This window comes from Phyllostomus hastatus, unplaced genomic scaffold, assembly GCF_019186645.2.
Source record: "Phyllostomus hastatus isolate PE091 unplaced genomic scaffold, TTU_PhHast_1.1 phas_scaffold_28, whole genome shotgun sequence".
NCBI lineage: Eukaryota > Metazoa > Chordata > Mammalia > Chiroptera > Phyllostomidae > Phyllostomus > Phyllostomus hastatus.
In genome coordinates, this window is record NW_025334022.1 from 20,578,241 (window position 1) to 20,596,720 (window position 18,480).

The 18,480-nt window shown below is 35.5% G+C and overlaps 1 non-coding gene and 1 pseudogene across 1 annotated transcript; both read right to left on the minus strand.

Moving 5' to 3' along the window:
• Nucleotides 1-3,108: 3,108 nt before the first annotated feature.
• LOC123805274 lies at nt 3,109-3,272 on the minus strand. The gene has a single exon (XR_006783298.1). It is a non-coding gene; the product is annotated as a U1 spliceosomal RNA (small nuclear RNA).
• Nucleotides 3,273-7,396: 4,124 nt separating this feature from the next.
• Nucleotides 7,397-17,656, minus strand: LOC123805071 (annotated as a pseudogene).
• Nucleotides 17,657-18,480: the final 824 nt, after the last annotated feature.

Genomic DNA, 18,480 nt, shown 5'->3' on the forward strand with positions numbered 1-18,480 from the left:
CAATAAACTAAGATGGAACTGCCATCTGATCCAGCAATCCCATTTCTGGGAATATAATCAAAGGAAATAAAGTTGGTGTCTCAAAAAGAAATCTGCACTCCCATGTTCTTTGCAGCATTATTCACAATAACCATTGAGTTAGAAACAACACAAATGTCTACCAAAGAATGAATGGATAAAGAAAATGTATATAAAAATGGAATATTAATCAGCCACAAAAAGAAGAAAGTCCTGTCATATGTAGCAATACAAATGAACCTTAAGGGTATTATGCTAAGTGACATAAGCCATTTGCGGGACAAATACTATATGATTCCATTTATACAAATGAGGTATCTAAAGTAATCAAACTCATTGAGGCAGAAAGTAGAATGGTGGTTGCTAATGGCTGGGAGGAGGTGAAAAAGGAGAGTTTGAGTCAATAGGTATAAAGCTTCAGTCACGCAAGATGAAAAAGTTTTACAGATCTATTGCACAACATTGTGTTTTATTTGTGTTCACAGTGCCGTAATATACACTTAAAAATTCTTAAGCAGGTAAATCTCTTGTTATAAGTTAGAGGCTTTTAACTTCTAAATATAGTTGTAATTGCCTTTTTAAAAAATCTGCTACTAAAATCCACATTCTGCAGGAGTATATTCTTCAGAATATGATTAAATCCCCAGCACAGGTATTTATATGTGCTACCAGTGATATGTGAAAATATATAAAAGGGTAGCTTTCAGGGGATTTTTATTATTTAAAATAATTTCATACCATTAATAAATTTCTTATTTTTAATCTGAAAAAGAGAAAAATCACTTTTGAAAGTATTTACTAGAATAAGCAGAATTAATTTTTAGAAAACATCTGTTTTCTACTTTCAATAAAATTTAAATGAACAGGGAATCCATAAAAGAAATTTTAAATGTTGAAGAAATAACACAACAGATTTGTATGGAAAGGGAAGTAAAATGTCCCAAAATGAACATAATTAAGTAAGTAATAACATAACACAGAGTACAGTCTTACTGGAAACACTGAATTACAGAATCAAACTTATAACAATTTTAATCTGTAATAATATATAAAAATATTCTTAAACCAAAGATACATAATATAAAAATACAACCCAAATAATATCCATTAAAATAGAAGACATGGAGCCCTGGCTGGTGTAGCTCAGTGGATTGAGTGCGGGCTGCGAAACAAAGGTTCAATTCCCAGTCAGGGTACATGCCTGGGTTGCAGGCCATGACTCCCAGCAACCGCACATTGATATTTCTCTCTCTCTCTTTCTCCCTCCCTTCCCTCTCTAAAAATAAATAAATAAAACCTTAAAAAAATAGAAGACATGGGGAAGGAAGTAAAGTACACTAAATTTTTCATGAATCCCAGGCTTTCCCTGTTGTTTAAAATTGTAAAACAACCCTGGCTGGTGTGGCTCAGTGGATTGAGCATGGGATGTAACCAAAGGGTCTTTGGTTGAATTGCCAGTCAGAGAACATGCCTGGGTTGTGGGCCAGGTCCCCGGCGGGGGCCATGTGAGAGGTAATCACACATTGATATTTCTCTCCCTCCCTTTCCCTCTCTCTAAAAAAAATTGTAAAACAATCCCCACTTGACACCTGCATTGGCATTGTTCTACTCTATTTCTACTGATAGCAGTAATAGTCTTCTAATGTACCACAAAAAATAATCTAATGTAATATAACAATTACTTATGTTTATTGTTGCCTGTTCTCGCACATAGAATGAAAGCTTAATGAGGACAAAAAGTGTTTTGTTTACTGATTTATCACAAGTCCCTTGAAGAGGACTGCTACATAGAAATAGACTCAATAAATATTTTATTTACACATGAAGGAATGAAAAAGTGAGCAATGAATTAATCTAACATTAAGTTGTAAAGCATATAAATTCTTGAGGATGAAACTAAGGCAATATATATGCATACGAGTATAAAACTTTGTTTTTTTCTTTGTTTGGACTTTAAGTAGAGAGGTTTGACTTAATCTTTCTCTCTTCTTACATTTTATTTTTCATTGTATTTTTTTCCATTACCATTTGCTTGATCCTGCCACCTGCAACCCTCCTACAGCTGCCATCCTGCTCTCTATCTATGAGTCTGTCTCTATTTTGCTTGTTGCTTCAGGTTATTCATTACATTCCACATCTCTGTGAGATCATATGGTATTTGTCTTTCTCTGACTGGCTTATTTCAGTTAGCATAATGTTTTCCAGGTCCATCCATACTGTTGCAAAGGGTAACATTTTCTTCTTTTTTACAGCTGAGTCGAATTCCAATGTTTAAATGTTTCATAGTTGTTTTATCCACTCATATATTGGTGGACACTTGGGCTGCTTCCATACCTTGGAGACTGTAAATAACTCTGCAATGAACTAGGGTGCTTATGTTCTTTCAAATTAGTGCTTTGGGTTTCTTTGGATATATTCCCAGAAGTGGGATCACTGGGTTGAAAAGTAGTTCTATTTTTAATTTTTTTGATGTATCTCCATACTGTTTTCCACAGTGGCTGCACCAGTTTGCATTACCACCAACAGTGCACTAGGTTTCCCCTTTCGCCATATCCTCACCAGCACTTGTTGTTTGTTGATTTGTTATTGATGGCCATTCTGACAGGAGTGAGATGATATCTCATTGTGGTTTTAATGTACATCTCTCTGATGATTAGTGACGTTGAACATGTTTTCATATGTTTATTGGCCATCTGAATGTCCTCTTTGGAGAAGTGTCTGCTCTGGTCCTTTGCCCATTTGTTTATTTAGATTGTTTGTTTGTTTTTCAGTGTTGTTGTATATATTCTTTATAAATTAATGATATTAACCCCTTATCAGATGTATCATTGGTGAATATGTTTCCCCATTTAGTGGGTTGTCTTTTCATTTTGTTAATGGTTTCCTTTGCTGTGCAAAAACTTTTTAGTTTGATGTATTCCCATTTACTTATTTTTTCTTGTCTCCCTTGCCTGAGGAGATGTATCAGAAAAAATATTGCTTCAAGGAATGTCTTGCATTTTACTGCCTATGTTTTCTTCTAGGATTTTTATGGTTGCAGGTCTAACATTTAAGTCTTAAATCCATTTTGAATTTATTCTTTTGTTTTCAGGGGAGAAAGCATGGACACAGTCCCCCACTACCACAAATTATGCAGTCGAATTTCCCACATTTGGGGAAATCATAGGGGTCAGCACATTTGGAGTGCAATGGGTGAGCTTCACCTTGAGAAAACCATCTTCATGATTATGGTATCTCCCCTGCCTGGTAAGTATTGAATTTATTCTTGTGTGTGGTGTAAGAAGGTGGTCTAGTTTTATTTTTCTGCATGTATCTGTCCAATTTTCCCAACTCCATTTATTGAATAAATTATCTCTAACCCATTATATGTACTTGCTTCCTGTGTGAAATATTGATTGACTATAAAGTTGTGGGTTTATTTCTGGTCTCTCTATTCTGTTACACTGATCTATGTGTCTGTTTTTTATGCTGTTGTTCTGATCACTATGGTCTTACAGTATAGTTTGATATTAGGTAGCATGATTCCTCCAACTTTGTTCTTCTTTCTTAAGATCACTGGGGCCTTTTGTGTTTCTATATAAATATTGAAATATTTGCTCTAGCTTTGTGAAATACATCATTGGTAACCTGATGGGAATTGGGCTAAATCTATAGATTGCTTAAGGTACTATGGACATTTTAATGATGTTAATTCTTCCTACCCATGAACACAGCATGTGCTTCCACTTATTTGTATCTCTGACTTCGTTCTTCAGTGTCATATAATTTTCCCTTATAGGTCTTTTGCATCCTTAATTAGGTTTGTTCCTAGGTATTTTATTCTTTTTGAAGCAATTGTGAATAGGTTCTTTTATTAATTTCCCTTTCTGACAGTTCATTATTGGCATATAAAATAGCAGGTTGTTTCTGGATATTAATTTTGTATCCTGCTAATTTGATGAATTTATTTATCAGTTCTAGTAGTTTCTTGGTGGATTTTTAGGGTTCTCTATGTTCAGTATCATGTCATCTGTGAATAAAGACAGTTTTACTTCTTTCTTTCCACTTTGGGTGTTTTTTTTTCTTCTTGTTGTCTGATTGCTGTGATTAGGATTTCTAGTACTACATGGAATAATAGAGGTGAAAGTGGACATCCCTGTCTTGTTCCCAATCTTAAGGGGAACACTTGTAGTATTTTCCATTGAGTATGATGCTGGAAGGGGGCTTGTAATATATGGTCTTTATTATGTTTAAGTATGCTTCCTCCATTCTCACTTTGCTGAGTTTTTTTTTATCATAAATGAGTGCTGGATTTTATCAAATGCCTTTTTAGCATCTATTAATATGATCATGTGGTTTTATCCTTCATTTTGTTTGTGTGTTGTATCACATCTATTGATTTGTAAATGTTGTACAAACCTTGCATTCCCAGAATAAATCCCACTTGGTCATGGTGTCTGATCTTTTTGATGCATTGCTGTGTTCAGTTTGCTAATATTTTCTTGAGGATTTTAACATTTATGTTCATCATGGTCATTGGCCTATAATTTTCATTTTTTGTAGTATCTTTATCTGGTTTTGGAATTAGGATATTGCTGGCATTGTAAAATGAGCTTGAGAGTCTTGCTTCCTTTGAGTTTTTTAAAATAGTTTGAGAGAGAGATGTGTTAGTTCTTCATGGAATGTTTGGTAAAATTCCCCTGTAAAGCTATTTAGTCCAGCGTTTTTATTTTGGGGGAGTATTTTTGATTACTGCTGTGATTTACCTGTTGTTATCAGTCTATTTGGGTATTCTGCTTCTTCCTGGTTCAGTTTTGGGAGATTGTATGTTTTTAGAAATATATTTATTTTGTCCAGGTAGTCCAATTTTTTGGAATATAGATGTTCATAGTAATTTCTTACAATCCTTCATATTTCTGTGGTATCACTTGTTACTTCTCTTTCATTCATAGTTTTGTTTGTTTGAATCCTTTCACTTTTTTTCCTGATGAGCCTGGTTAAATGTTTGTCAATCTTGTTTATCTTTTCAAAGAACCAGCTCTTGGATTCATTGTTCTTCTGTATCATTTTTTATTCTCTTTTGTTTATTTCTCCTCTGATCTTTATTATCCCCTTCTTTCTACTCACTTTGGGCTTTGTTTGGTGTTCTTTTTCAAGTTCCTTTAAATGTAAAGTTAGATTGCTTAGTTGAGCTTTTTTTTTTGAGATAGGCCTGTAATGCTATGAATTTCCCTCTTAGGATTGCTTTCCCAGTGTCCCACACATTTTGGATTGTTGTGTTCTCATTTTCATTTATTTCAAAGTATCTTTTGATTTCTTCCTTGATCTCACTGTTGGCTCCTTCATTGTTTAATAACATGTTATTTAGCTTCCATGTATTTGTATGTTTTTCAGTGTTCTTCTTGTGGTGATTTCTACTTTCACAGCATTATGGTCAGAGGAGATGCTCACTAAGATTCCAATCTTAAATTTATTGAGACTTGTTTTGTGTCCTAACATGGGTCTGTCCTAAAAAATGTTCCATGTGCACTTGAAAAGTATGTGAATTCTGCTACTTTGGAGTGAAATGCTCTGAAAATATCAATTCAATCCATTCAATCTAGTGTGTTGTTTAAGGCTGCTGTCTCTGTTGATTTTCTGCCTGGAAGATTCATCCATTGATGTCAATGGGGTGTTAAAATTCCATACTATGACTGTATTTCTGTTGATCCCTCCCTTTGTACCCACCAAGATTTGCTTTACATATTTAGGAGCTTCTATGTTGGGTGTGTATATGTTTACTAGGTTATATGCTTGTTGGATTGTTCCCTTTATCATTACATAGTGTCCTTCTTTGTCTCTTACTATAGCCTTGGCTTTAAAGTCTATTTTGTCAGATATAAGTACTGCTACCCTAGCTATTTTTTTCCAATTGCATGAAATATCTTTTCTTATCCCTTGACTTATAGTCTGTGTGTATCTTTTGATCCCAGGTGGGTCTCTAGTAGGCGGTATATACATGGGTATTGTTTTCTTATCAATTCAGCTACCTTATATCTTTTGGTTGGAGTATTTAAGCCATTTACATTTAATGTGATTTTTGATAGATATGTATTTATTGCCATTTCATTTTGTAACTATTTTCCTCTGTTTTCTTTTTCTTTTTTCTCTTCTTAAAGCAAGCCCTTTAACATTTTAACATTTGATGCAGTGCTGGTTTGGTGTTATCAAACTCCTTTAGCTCTTTCTTGTCTGGGAAGCTCCTTATTTCTCCTTCATTTTTAAATGACAGCCTTGCTGGGTAAATTAGCCTTATTTGTAGGTCCTTGCTTTTCTGTTTCATGCTAGTCCCTTCTGGCCTGAAATGTTTCTATTGAGTAATCAGAAGTTAGTCTAATGGTAGCTCTGTTGTATATAACTAACTGCTTTTGTGTTGTGGCTTTTAAGGTTTTCTTCTTGTTTTAAGCTTTGCTATTTTAATTATGATGTGTCTTGGTGTAGGCCTCTTTGGGTCCATTTGTTTGGGGTTCTCTGAGCTTCCTGGACTTGTGTGTCTTTTTTCTTCACCAGATTAAGGAAGTTTTTGGTCATATTTCTTCAAATAGGTTCTTGATCCCTTGCTCACTCTGTTCTTTTTCCAGTTTTCTCATGATGCAGGTGTCATTACACTTCATGTTGTCTGAAAGTTTTCTAAAGCTCTCCTCATTTTTAAAACAAATTCTGTTTTCTTGTTGCTGCTGGTGTTTGGGTGGTTTTTTCCTATCTTGTCTTTCAAATCACCGATGCAGTACTCTGCTTCATCTAACCTACTGTTTATTTCTTCAGTGTATGTTTGTTTCTGACTGATTTTTTATGGTTTTTGTGTCTTTTTTCATGCTGTTGAGTATCTTTATAATTATTACTCTAAACTCTACATCTGATAAATTGCTTGCCTACATTTCATTTAGTTCTTATTTTGGAAAATTCTCTCATTCTTTCATTTGAGACTTATGTCTTTGTCTTCACATACTGGCTGCCTCTTTGTATTTGTTTCCATATATTATGTAGATCTGCAAAGACTGTAGCACAAACTCATGTCAGATGGTGTCTGTGATTAGCCCTGGGCAACCTGCTTGGACCTGCAAAGTTATCCACATCTTGTAGCTTTCTCTGCTGGGCCTGGGTGTGTGCAGAAAGAACCAGGCTGTGCACCAATGCTGGCTTTTACCAGCACTGGGCCCAGGAGAGTGTCAGCTAAAGTGTCAGAGCTCCCATATAATCACTGAATTTGCCTTCAGTACTCTTTGCAGCCATGCTTAAGCTCCACTATATGTGGTGAGAGGGATTCCTGTGGGTGGGGCTATTTCTTCTCCTCAGACTGATGCCACTTGGAGGGGAGTGCCTGCCCATGGAAGATGGCTCCTGCAGTATGGGGAAAGACTCAGTACACGGATCCTGATGGCTGCTCCCTCAGTCCTCTACCCAGAGCTGCCAACCCTAGACTCTCCTCATGCGGCTCTAGTCCACTCTGTCCTCTTATTGCTAAAGCCCAGGGTAGGTGGCTACAAACAAAATATTGTACATTGGCCCTTTAAGAGGTTCTTTGTGTCTCTAGTCATCTCTCCCTGGTGGACAGAAACCTTGCTGCTTTTCACAGCTGGATGTTATTTGGGTTCCTTTCCCAGTTCTGTTTTTCTAGGCTGGGGAGCCCAGCTTGGGGACTAGATCCCACAATTCTCAAGGGAACTGCTACCCACCACTGCTGAAATATCCTTCTGGAACTTCAACTGCTACCCTTGTGTTCCCAGACAGTCTTCTTGTGCCTCTGTACTTCCTATCAGTCTCAGTGTGGTGATTTGATTTCTTCCCTAAAACCTTAGTTGTAAGGATTCTCTCCAGCAAGTGTTCAGTTGGATATTCAGGACGATTTTTCTTTATTTTAGTTGTAACTTCAATCTGGTCCTAAAAGGTGGATAGTGTAGCTTCTACTTACTTCTCTACCATCTTGGGTCTTTTAATCTTATTTCTTAATTTGTAACACATTATCATTATTGGTCAGAGAAGGCCCTCATCCCTCATTTCTTTTTTTTTTTAAACTTCATACTTTACTTCTATTCCCCTCTACCTTATTGGCAACTAGTTTAATATGTTAAGTATATATCTGTGTATTTATTGTTATGTATTACCTCATTAGGTCTTTTTAAAAATTTTAACCAAGTATGGCATTTTTAAGATTCATCCATGTTGCTATATATACATCTAAAGCATGCTTCTAACTGCCACATAATATTCCATGGTGTGTACTGACCATTATTTAACCAATGATGGATTTAGTTTTCCTCCTATCCTTCTCCACAACAACATGCTTCAATAAGGATTTTATAAGTATTTGGAGTTATATACCTACAAAAGAAATTAGTGGGCCACAGGACACATATGTATATAATTTGCCTATATATCATCAACTTTCTTTCTAGAAGGACTGCATAATTACATTCTTACCAGAAGGGCTACATGATGGTGCATGTCTTAGCTAAAGTTCCCAGAAAGAATGAGAAAGGGATTTATGTGCAGGTAGTTTATGTGGGAGGTGATCTCAGAAAGCAGGAATAAGCCGCTGGGGAGGCTAAGGTAGAAAAGGAAGGAAAGCCAATAGTGTGTGCATTAATGAGGTAATTTCTGATGGGGGCAAAGTTAAATCAATCTTGCTGGGAACATCTGAAAGTGCATAGAATAATCCCTGGGTCTATTTGACAATAAGACCAAAGGCAAAAGCATTTGTCAGTTTTTGACAACCACTGGTTAACCTCCTTTTCTCTGCCCTATCACTTCTGTGCTCTGCAAGCCTCCTTGCCCCCTGAACCTCTGATCTGTACATTCCCTTGGGATTAGTGAGCTTCTGTAGCTGCCCAAACATTGGAAGAACTACAGCATACAAAGTGGAGATAGATGATATGTGCATGAGGTGAGATGCAAGTCCTCACAGAACTGTACAGCAGGACTAAAACCAGAGGTGAAGCAGAAAGGTGTGAGTCAAGGTACCACAGCATGTAGTATAGTTCCCATGGCCCTATTTCCTTACTAACACATAAATTATCCAGTCTTCTGATTTTTGCTAGTCTGTTAGATTTAAATTGATTGCTCATCATTATTTTAATTTGTACTTCTCTCATTACTAATGAGTATGAGTATCTCTTCAAACACTTGTTAGCTTTTGAGGTTTCCATTTCTGTTAACCGCTTGTTTTTATCCATTGACCATTTTCCTATTGAAGTTTTTGTATATTTGTCTTATTAATTTACAGAGACTAATCATTTCTGTGGTTTTATATATTGAAAATATTTACTTCCATTCTGTCACTATCCCTTATCTTTATCTATTGTGTCTTTTTATCATTTTTATTATTATTCTATTATAGTTGTCTCAATTTTTCCCTCTTCGCCCTCCTCCACCCATCCCACCCCCCTCCCACAGTCCATTTCCACACTGTTGTCCATGTCCATGGGTCATTCATACATGTTCTTTGACTAGTCTTTTCCTCTTCTTTCCACCATTATCCCTCTCTCTCCTCCCTTATGATCACCGTCAGTCTGCTCCATGTTTCCATGCCTCTGGTTCTATTTTGTTCATTAGATTTCTCTTGTAGGTGAGATTATACTGTATTTGTCTTTCATGGACTGGCTTATTTCACTTAGCATAATATTGTGTCTTTTAAACATAATTTCTGAATTTATATTAATTGGAATTTCTTTTGCCTTATGAATTATACCTTATCTTCTGATAGTAGCCATTCTAACAAGTGTGAGATATATCTCAGTATGGTTTCGATATGCATTTCCATATGATGTTGAGCATGTTTCTATGTACTTGCTGGCCATTTGTATGTCTTCTTTGGAAAAATGTCTATTCATGTCCTTTGCTCATTTTAATTGATTTTTTTGCTATTGAGTTGTATGAGTTTTTAAAATATATTTTGGAATTAAGCTCTTATCAAATATATAATTTGCAAATAATTTCTCCCATTCTTCAGTTTGACTTGTCATTTTGCAGATTGTTTCTTTTGTTTTACAGAAGCTTTTCAGTGTCACATAGTCTGATTGATTTTTGCTTAGGTTTTCTGTGCTTTTGGTGTCATTTCCAAAAATCATTGCCAAGACCAATGTCAAAGTTTTTATACCCTGTGTTTTCTTCCAGGAGTTTTGTGGGTTCAGGTCTATGTCCAAGTCTCCAATGTATTCTGAGTTAATTTTTGTGGGTGGTGTAAAATGGTGGTCTGATTTCATTCTTCTGTATGTAATTATCCAGTTTTCCCAGAACTGTTTATTAAAGAGCCTGTCCTTTCCCCATTGAGTATTCTTGGCTCCCTTGTGAAATACTACTTCACTATGTATGTAGGGGGTTAATATCTGGGCTCTCTATTCACTTTCATTGCTTTATAAGTCTATTTTTATACCAGCCTCATATTATTTTGATTACTATATCTTTTTAGTAAAGTTTGAAATCAGGAAGTGTGATGTCTTTAGTTTTGTTCTTCTTCCTCAAGATTACTTTGGCTATTCAGGGTCTTTTGTGGTTCCATACAAATTTTAGGATTTTTTTCTATTTCTGGGAACAATGTCATTGGAATTTTGATAGGAATTGCATTAAATTTATAAATAGGTTGGAGTAGTATGGATATGTTAACAATATCAATTCTTGTAAGCCATGACTACAAGATATCTTTCCATTTGTTTGTGTCTTTTTCAATTTCTTAATGTTTTGTAATTTTCAGTGTACTGATTTTTTACCACCTTGGTTAAATTTATTCCTAAGTGTTTTATTATTTCTTATGCTGTTGAGACTTTTTAGCTAAACTACTCCACAGTATTGCTGCCTCAGTATCCATTTTGTATAATCAAAATGGTCTGCAGAGGGTCCCTTATGCAAGCAGGTAACCTGGAAAACAGCCTGAAGAGTCACAAGTAAATGTAAGTTCTTTTTTTTTTAAAGTTTTATTTATTTATTTTTAGGGAGGGATGGGAGGGAGGGAGGGAGAGAGAGAGAGAGAGAGAGAGAGAGAGAGAGAGGGAGAGAAACATCAATGTGTGGTTGCTGGGGGTTATGGCCTGCAACCCAGGAATGTACCCTAGCTGGGAATCGAACCTGGGACACTTTGGTTCCCAGCCCGCGCTCAATCCATTGAGCTACGCCAGCCAGGGCGTAAATGTAAGTTCTTGATATGGCTTCCCCAGTGGTACTTGTGATAGACAGTTTTCCATACCTCCCATGGCCTTCCCCTTGTTTATCCCTTAGAAAAGACCTTCACAAAACACACCTGTATTGTTGGGTGCCTGATATTTGTGTATTACTAATCCTTTGTTCTAGGATGTAGTTATGCTACTTAGAAACAGTTTGGTCATTTTGTATCTTGCTTTTAAGGTTTGTTAGGTGGGACCCAAGCAGTTTATAGTCTAGGGATAATTATTTCCCATTACCGAAGTGATACCCTTCTGTTTCCTCAACCCAAAGTGCTTTAAATATTGAGATTTTTACAATATTTAGCCGGTAGAAATAATCACTACTCCTGGCCTATGCGAATGCTTGGAATTCTTACCTCTAATGCTGTGGTGGTTGTTTCCAAGGCCATGGTAGTTTCCTCACAGGCATGTACCAATACTCAGCTGGACACCTGAGTGCAGTACTCTCTTCTCCAATACTGTTTTATAAACTTTAATTGCCTTGATCTACTTAGACCCTCAGCTCTTTATCCTCTCCTTAGGTAATTCACTAGGCTCTGCCTGGGATCCCTTTCCCTATGGAATAGAAAGTCTCTCAATGCAATAAGCTGAGAGAAACATGGGACTCACATTGTTTGTTTACTCTTTTGGGGGGATGACTTTCTTTTATTGACAGATATCCAGTGTCTTATAAACCATTATTTCATGTATCTTGTTTTTATATTGTTTTTGATTACAGGAGAAATCTGGTTCTCTTACTCCATTTTCTTTGGAAGCAAATGTCCTGTGCATAGTTTAAAAGTAATCAGCAGTGGGAAAAACTTTGGAATCTCAGAATGTCAGAACTCATTCAATAGTTTGACAAAAGAAACAGAATTTTATTCCAGAGTCAATAGCCTGCTATCACTGAATACCACCTATATTGTTTTGTAGATAAACCTCATGTAATTTACTGGCATGCCTTGATGCAACTTCAATAGTTTTAAACTTCAGGGGTTTTCAAAGCAAGAAACATTCCAGAAAAATGTTTGCTGCTTTTTACCATCTGTTTTTTTTTTTTTTCACACAGTATCATCCATTCACATGGTGGAAGAGTTTCCAGATTTTTCTCTTGACATCTGGTCACATAATTTAGGTATAGAAATGGAAATCAAAATGCAGAATGAGCCTATTATCGGAAGTATTCTACCTTCAGTCTCTCTGCCCTCCTTGACCTAATAAAATCCAGATAAAGATATGTGAAATATTCATAAACACAAAGCAAAAGTATTTGAGAGTCTTTCATCAAAATAGTTGAAATAATTGCTTTGCAATTCCTACTAGAGGCTTTTTTCCTCAATGTGTAGTCCTTTTCCAGGTGGTTTGGGTATATAAAAAATAGCTCATGAAGAAGGGCAAAATACATAAGGAGAAATATTACAAGTTTAGTGGTTAAGAAATGTTGATTAAAGGATCTCTGGGGATGATAAGAATTTGGCACAGAATAAAGTCAGTGAAGTAGAATTTCATAATGGTTGATGATTATAATTTTGTTCTTAACCAAATTGGTCTAATTAATTGAGAAAAATAGAGAACATTCCAAATAGTGGCAATGGCACTAATAAAGGCATGGTGGCAGGAGGGAGAAAGATGTATTAATAAGAGTGATTTGACTGAAGAGATGGCTTATGTTATGAAGAATGAGGAAAAAATTTATGGAGAGAACATGAATAGAAGGATAAATCTATGGAGAATTTTACATACTAGGCTAAGGACTTAAGGATGTATAAACTTCAATTTCCAGAATAAAGTGTAGTAGGAAGCCTTAACAACCCTTTCTCTCTCTTTGAAAGCAATACAGAAATTAGTTTAAAAATAAAACAAAACAGCTTCCTGATGTGGAACAAGATGGCCTAGTCTCATCTCTCCCAGCTCCTCTCTACTAAGTACAAGTAAAAAGCCTGAAAATAGTAAAATAGATCGCCATAAGAGAAACTTTAAGGGTAAAAAAGGGAAAACAGGCTGCCTAGGGGCATGAGGACTTGAAGAAAAAGAGTGAACCAGTATCTCCTAACCACCCATTAGGGGCAAAAGCAAAACAGGCCTGAAGTCTCTTTACTTTCCAAGATTCAGAAAGCATAGTCAGGTTTAGTGCCTTGATAGAGGTAGCCCTGCTAGCAGACACTTTAAAGGAAATGTGCTCATTGTGATGAATTGGGTCTATTTCTTCACCAGTTTGCCATGTCTTTCAATTTTCCTTTTGGTACTTTTTGTTGTGCCGAACTTTTAATGTAATTTTTATTTTAAGAATATACATAACAGTCCATTTTTATTTTTAATATTTTAATTTTCAGCTTCTCAAGCTCTGCTCAGTTTTACTACTCCTGGAGAAATGAAACATTTTCCTATCCTTTCCACAAAAATGAGAGGAAAAAGTAGCAATGAATTCTGATTACTGATGCAAAACATTAGTTTTTAACAAAAAGGCATACATGGCAGGACTATTAGAAAGACTAGTAGAGAAATTAAAATTTATCTTTAAACTTGTTTTGTTGAGTTGTACACTTGAGACCTGTATGGTTTTGTGAACCAATGTCACCTCAATACATTCAATACAATATATATAGAGGTTTAAAAAGGCCTAACTATTTTTGTCATTCTATTAAAATATGACACAAGCACTCCAAAATAATCAGTGCTAAGATGCCTAACAGTCTAGTTTCCAACATTTTAACTTCAAAAAACCCAACCAGTTTAAATAACACAACCTAAAAAACAGTTCAAAATGAACATAAAATTTAGATAAATTCTTCAAATTGAGAGAAATGTTAAAAAGATACAGTCATTATGATTTTAGTTATTAGTCCTAAATAATGAAATTTGTATTTTTTCTAATTATTGCCAATGGTCGTTACCAAACTATGAGCTACAGAAAATGCCATACAACTGACCAGTTGGTTATTCTACATTTTATAATACACTTAATGACACTAAAAATAAATCAGGAACTCTTTTAAAATGTAAACACAAATCAAGACAATCTGATATGTAATATTTGTGCCTAAAAATGAAAATCACAAGACACAGCAAGAGGGAAAAACAAAAACAAAAACAAATGTGAACCCTGGCTGGTGTAGCTCAGTGGATTGAGTGCCAGCTGTGAACCAAAGGGTCAACAGTTCGATTCCCATTCAGGGCACAGGCCTGGATTGCGGGCCAGGTCCCCATTGGGGGCCACGTGAGAGGCAACCACACATTGATGTCTCTCCCTTTCTTTCTCCCTCCCTTCCTCTCTCTCTAAAAATAAATAAATAAAATCTTTGAAAAAAACACAAATGTGAAATAAATAAATAAAATTTATCTTAAAACTCACTTCGGTCAGGAAGACTATTTTCCCCCTTTTTGGTTATGGTCTATTTCAGGAAGATTTAATTGCATAACTTGTAATTTGAGGCATTCTGATAATATCTACCCTAAAATGTAAAGTGAAATTGCTCTTTGAAAAATGTCATTTTGGTTAGAAGATAGATTTTAGTCTATTTTAGACAAATTGGTTAGTTTCTGACTACATTTCATTTCAGCACAATCATTACTCAGAGAGCACTTTTTTTTGAGAAAGGGAAAACTAAGTTTTAAATTAGCATCAAAATTCTACACATAATTACCTAATTAATATTGAAACAGATGCCATTAATATGCAAAGATTAACAATTTCTGTTAAAAAATTTGGAGGAAAAAATCTCAATAATGTATTAAAACATTTACAAATTTAAACTAAAATTAGTCCTGGGACATTTTATTGCATTTTTTACCTTAAAAGGATAGACAAGTAAATATCAGCAGAAATCCTATTAAAACTGTTGTTTGTTTGCTGAAAGTTATTTGTATTAATGAGACAAAGATTAATAGTCTCTAAGTTAAATTTTACAAAATGAAATCACTGCCTTCTGATTTAACTTTGAGGCATAATATAGGGCAAACCTCAAGTATCATACTTTCTATTCCTGTCCATAAACACAAATAAAAGCCAATATTAATACAAATGATAATATAATAAAATAAGCAAATGCTTATTTATGTTTCAGGTTCCACAGCATAAGATATTGTTATATAACTCTCCTACAGAAATTCCTATTTTTTCATGGAATAGCAGACTAATAGAAGTGTGAATTTCCAAAAATTTACATAATTTAGTAACTAATTTTTATTTTGACACCAGATACTATGTTGTGAAAAGTTGTAAAACCAAAATGTTTTCTATGTCATTTAAGAATGAGGGAGAAGGCTCTACCAAACTGCACCTGCTACTCCATCCTGGACTCAGTTTCTGATGGCCAGCTCAGTTCAAATGCTTCCAAATGATCAATTCGTCCCATTCAGCCTCACCTCGACTCTTAACACCTTTTGTCTCATGAGTCTAGTTTCCTTTCTGTCAATTAACCCTAATTTTCCAGAAAACTTATTTTTTGGATTTCATGTTGATCCTAACCCACTTGATATCAAAGAAAATGCTGTAATGATTAAAATAATTAAAAGATGGTATCTAGATTCTTTTTAGTGTTATGCAAGATGCATTTCAATTGCTTTACAAAAACATGGGAAGGTAGCAAGAATCTTTAAATTTTAAATTTGGATTTCTTTACCACTTAGTACAGTATAATCTTGCTCTGATTACCACAGGAGAAAAAGGTGAGGAAAGGACATAAAACATACATGTTTTGAGAAAAAAAGAGAGAGCTTCACAATCCATCTATACTAGATTATAAAACATTCCCTTTACCCATGCATTACTTTCTTTATATCTGAAATATCTGTAAGGAATGCACTTTTAAATTCATTGCAATAATCTCTAGAATTTGGCATCTTTTTTCCATTAACATTAAGTGAATATTACAACTGGATCATAAAAGAAGGCTGCCAATTTTATTTTTTTGAGTCTTTCTTAGTTTTTGAATGCTTTATTTTAGTTTGTCTTTTGCAGTTGCTGTCTTTGGAATTCTTCCTTTGTCCACTTAGCAATTTGTCTGGACCTGAAGATATAGTAGGTGGCAGATATTCATCCAGGGATCTTTTTTGCCGGGTTGGCTTCATTTGTTCTTTATCCACCTCTTTCTGAAGCTCTAATGTTAATAAACCTCTCTGGTTCTTCTTGGTTTTATCTCTTAAAAGGTAGATGTTCCAAATCTAATAGCTTTTCAGGGACAGTGACTTCTGTTTCCTGTTGGTCTGAGGAAGCTTTGGGGAAGATTATCCCCCTCCTTTTTAAAAAAAATTATTTATTATTAATTTATTTTTTTGCAGAAAAGCATGGATCCCTGACTCTTTCAAACAAACATTCCTGTTTTTTTTTTCTTTTGGAAATGTCTTCTTTACTGATCAACACGTAAAATTCTGACTCTTCATTTTCTGTTTTAACTGTGTTTTTTCCAGTTATCTGTGCCATGTCTAATATAGTGTACCCACTCTCTGTTTTGACCCAAGGCTTAACTGCAGCTTCTCTAGAGTACAGAACTCTCACTTTGGGTTCCTTATAAATTGTGACACATACCTCTCTATCAAACTAGTGTGGTCTCATTTTGAGTTTTCTTTCAAGGTATGATCCTGTACACCTGGTACATAATTGAGGCATAGGTGACTCTATTGAAGACTTTGCACTTTGTTTTTGAATTCCAAGGCATATTTGAGAAGAAAGTATAGGCGTATCTCTCTCAAATTTTGTGCCTTGTCACTGAGGGTTTTTTAATATCATTACTATCTGTTTCTTTAGACATGGAGGTTTTTCTTGCTTTCTTGCACAACTTGTGATGGTGATACTGGCCCCAACTGACATTCAGGTGACAAATACTCCTGAATATCTCCAATGTGTGTTTGTTTATTGTTACTTTTCTTTTGCAACCTGGTTGTGATGGGAGAAGCCAAGACACCTTCCTCACTGAAATTATTAATATGAAAGCTTAGCTTTCTTGCTAGTTCTTCATCAGTTTTCAATTGTTTTTCTATCTCTTTTGTTCTATTTTTGCCCGTTTTCTTCCAACTTTTTCCTCCTCAGCCAATAATTTCTGTATGTATTCTTCACTGGCTTTGTTTTCTTTTTTGCCATTGTCCCATCACACTGCCTCCATCTTAATTTTCTCCTCTTCATATTCTCTTCTCAATTGTCCAGGTTCATTTAACAGATGAACTGGCTGAAAGTCATCATCACTGTCTTCTTATTCTTGGCAAGAGACTCTAAGCTTACATTCCTTTGGATAGTGTTTTTGAATTTTCTCCCACAATTTCACATTGACAAGAGAATTTCTTTGAGTATGGTACTGGGTCCATGAAGAGATCCACAAACAACAGAAGGGATGGCACAAATTTCACTTGTCTGTGATGCTTTGGAAGCATTCCTTACTTCCAATGAATGTGTGATCACAAAGCAGTGTTATGGGCTTGATGAGAATTTTCAAACAGATTCTGCACTGGTATTTGGACAAGGAAGGAATGGTCAGTTCAGGTATAGCCATTTTAATATGTTAATAAGGCACAGCCAACATCAACACCCAGAAGAGAAAGAATAGTATTTCCAGCCTAACCATGGAGAAAGACAATGAACAGTTTTATGTTTAAATATTATGCCAAATAGCATATCAGAATTCAGAGATTGGCAGCATCAAACATGTCTTGAAGCAAAAGGGACTCTGAAGGCCAGGTAAACACTATTACTGTGGAAGGTGGTGTATGTGTCAACTTTTAGGACAAATGTCTGGTATAAGAAAATAAATGAACCTTTCCTTTGGGAGACCTTGGCTGCTACTCTTTGGCATTGACATAATGGTTTTGGTAGGACGGATGGTGGCATTGATAAGTTTGCTTCAGTTCTCTGGCATGGGGGTAGGTCCATCCCGGGTTTCCCTTCTTCCCTCTCACCAGGTGAGGATGTTCCCTTGGCTGCAGGCAGACAAGACAGAGACAGCCCAAGAGCATCACCTTAGGGACACTGCTCCAAGAAGAACACTGCTTCCATCTTGAAGCACGGTTCCACTAAAACTGGACTTCCCTTTTTACTGTTGCTGTGGCTGCATCGCACAATCACCGTGTCTGCTTTCCAGCATCTGGGGAGGCTTCTTGGCTCTGTGGGCCTACCCCTCTCCTCTCTTCAGTCTGCCAAAAAGCTTCTACAAATATTATCATTCAAAAAAAAGTTAGGAAATGTCATCCCAACCTATCTCCTTTCCTGTTCCTTTCATCTTTTTTACTAAATGCATTTATATAGCAGCAAGCCTAGTAAAACCAGAGATCTCTACAATATGGAAAGCAGAATAAACCATTAATTTGGCAGATAAACTAA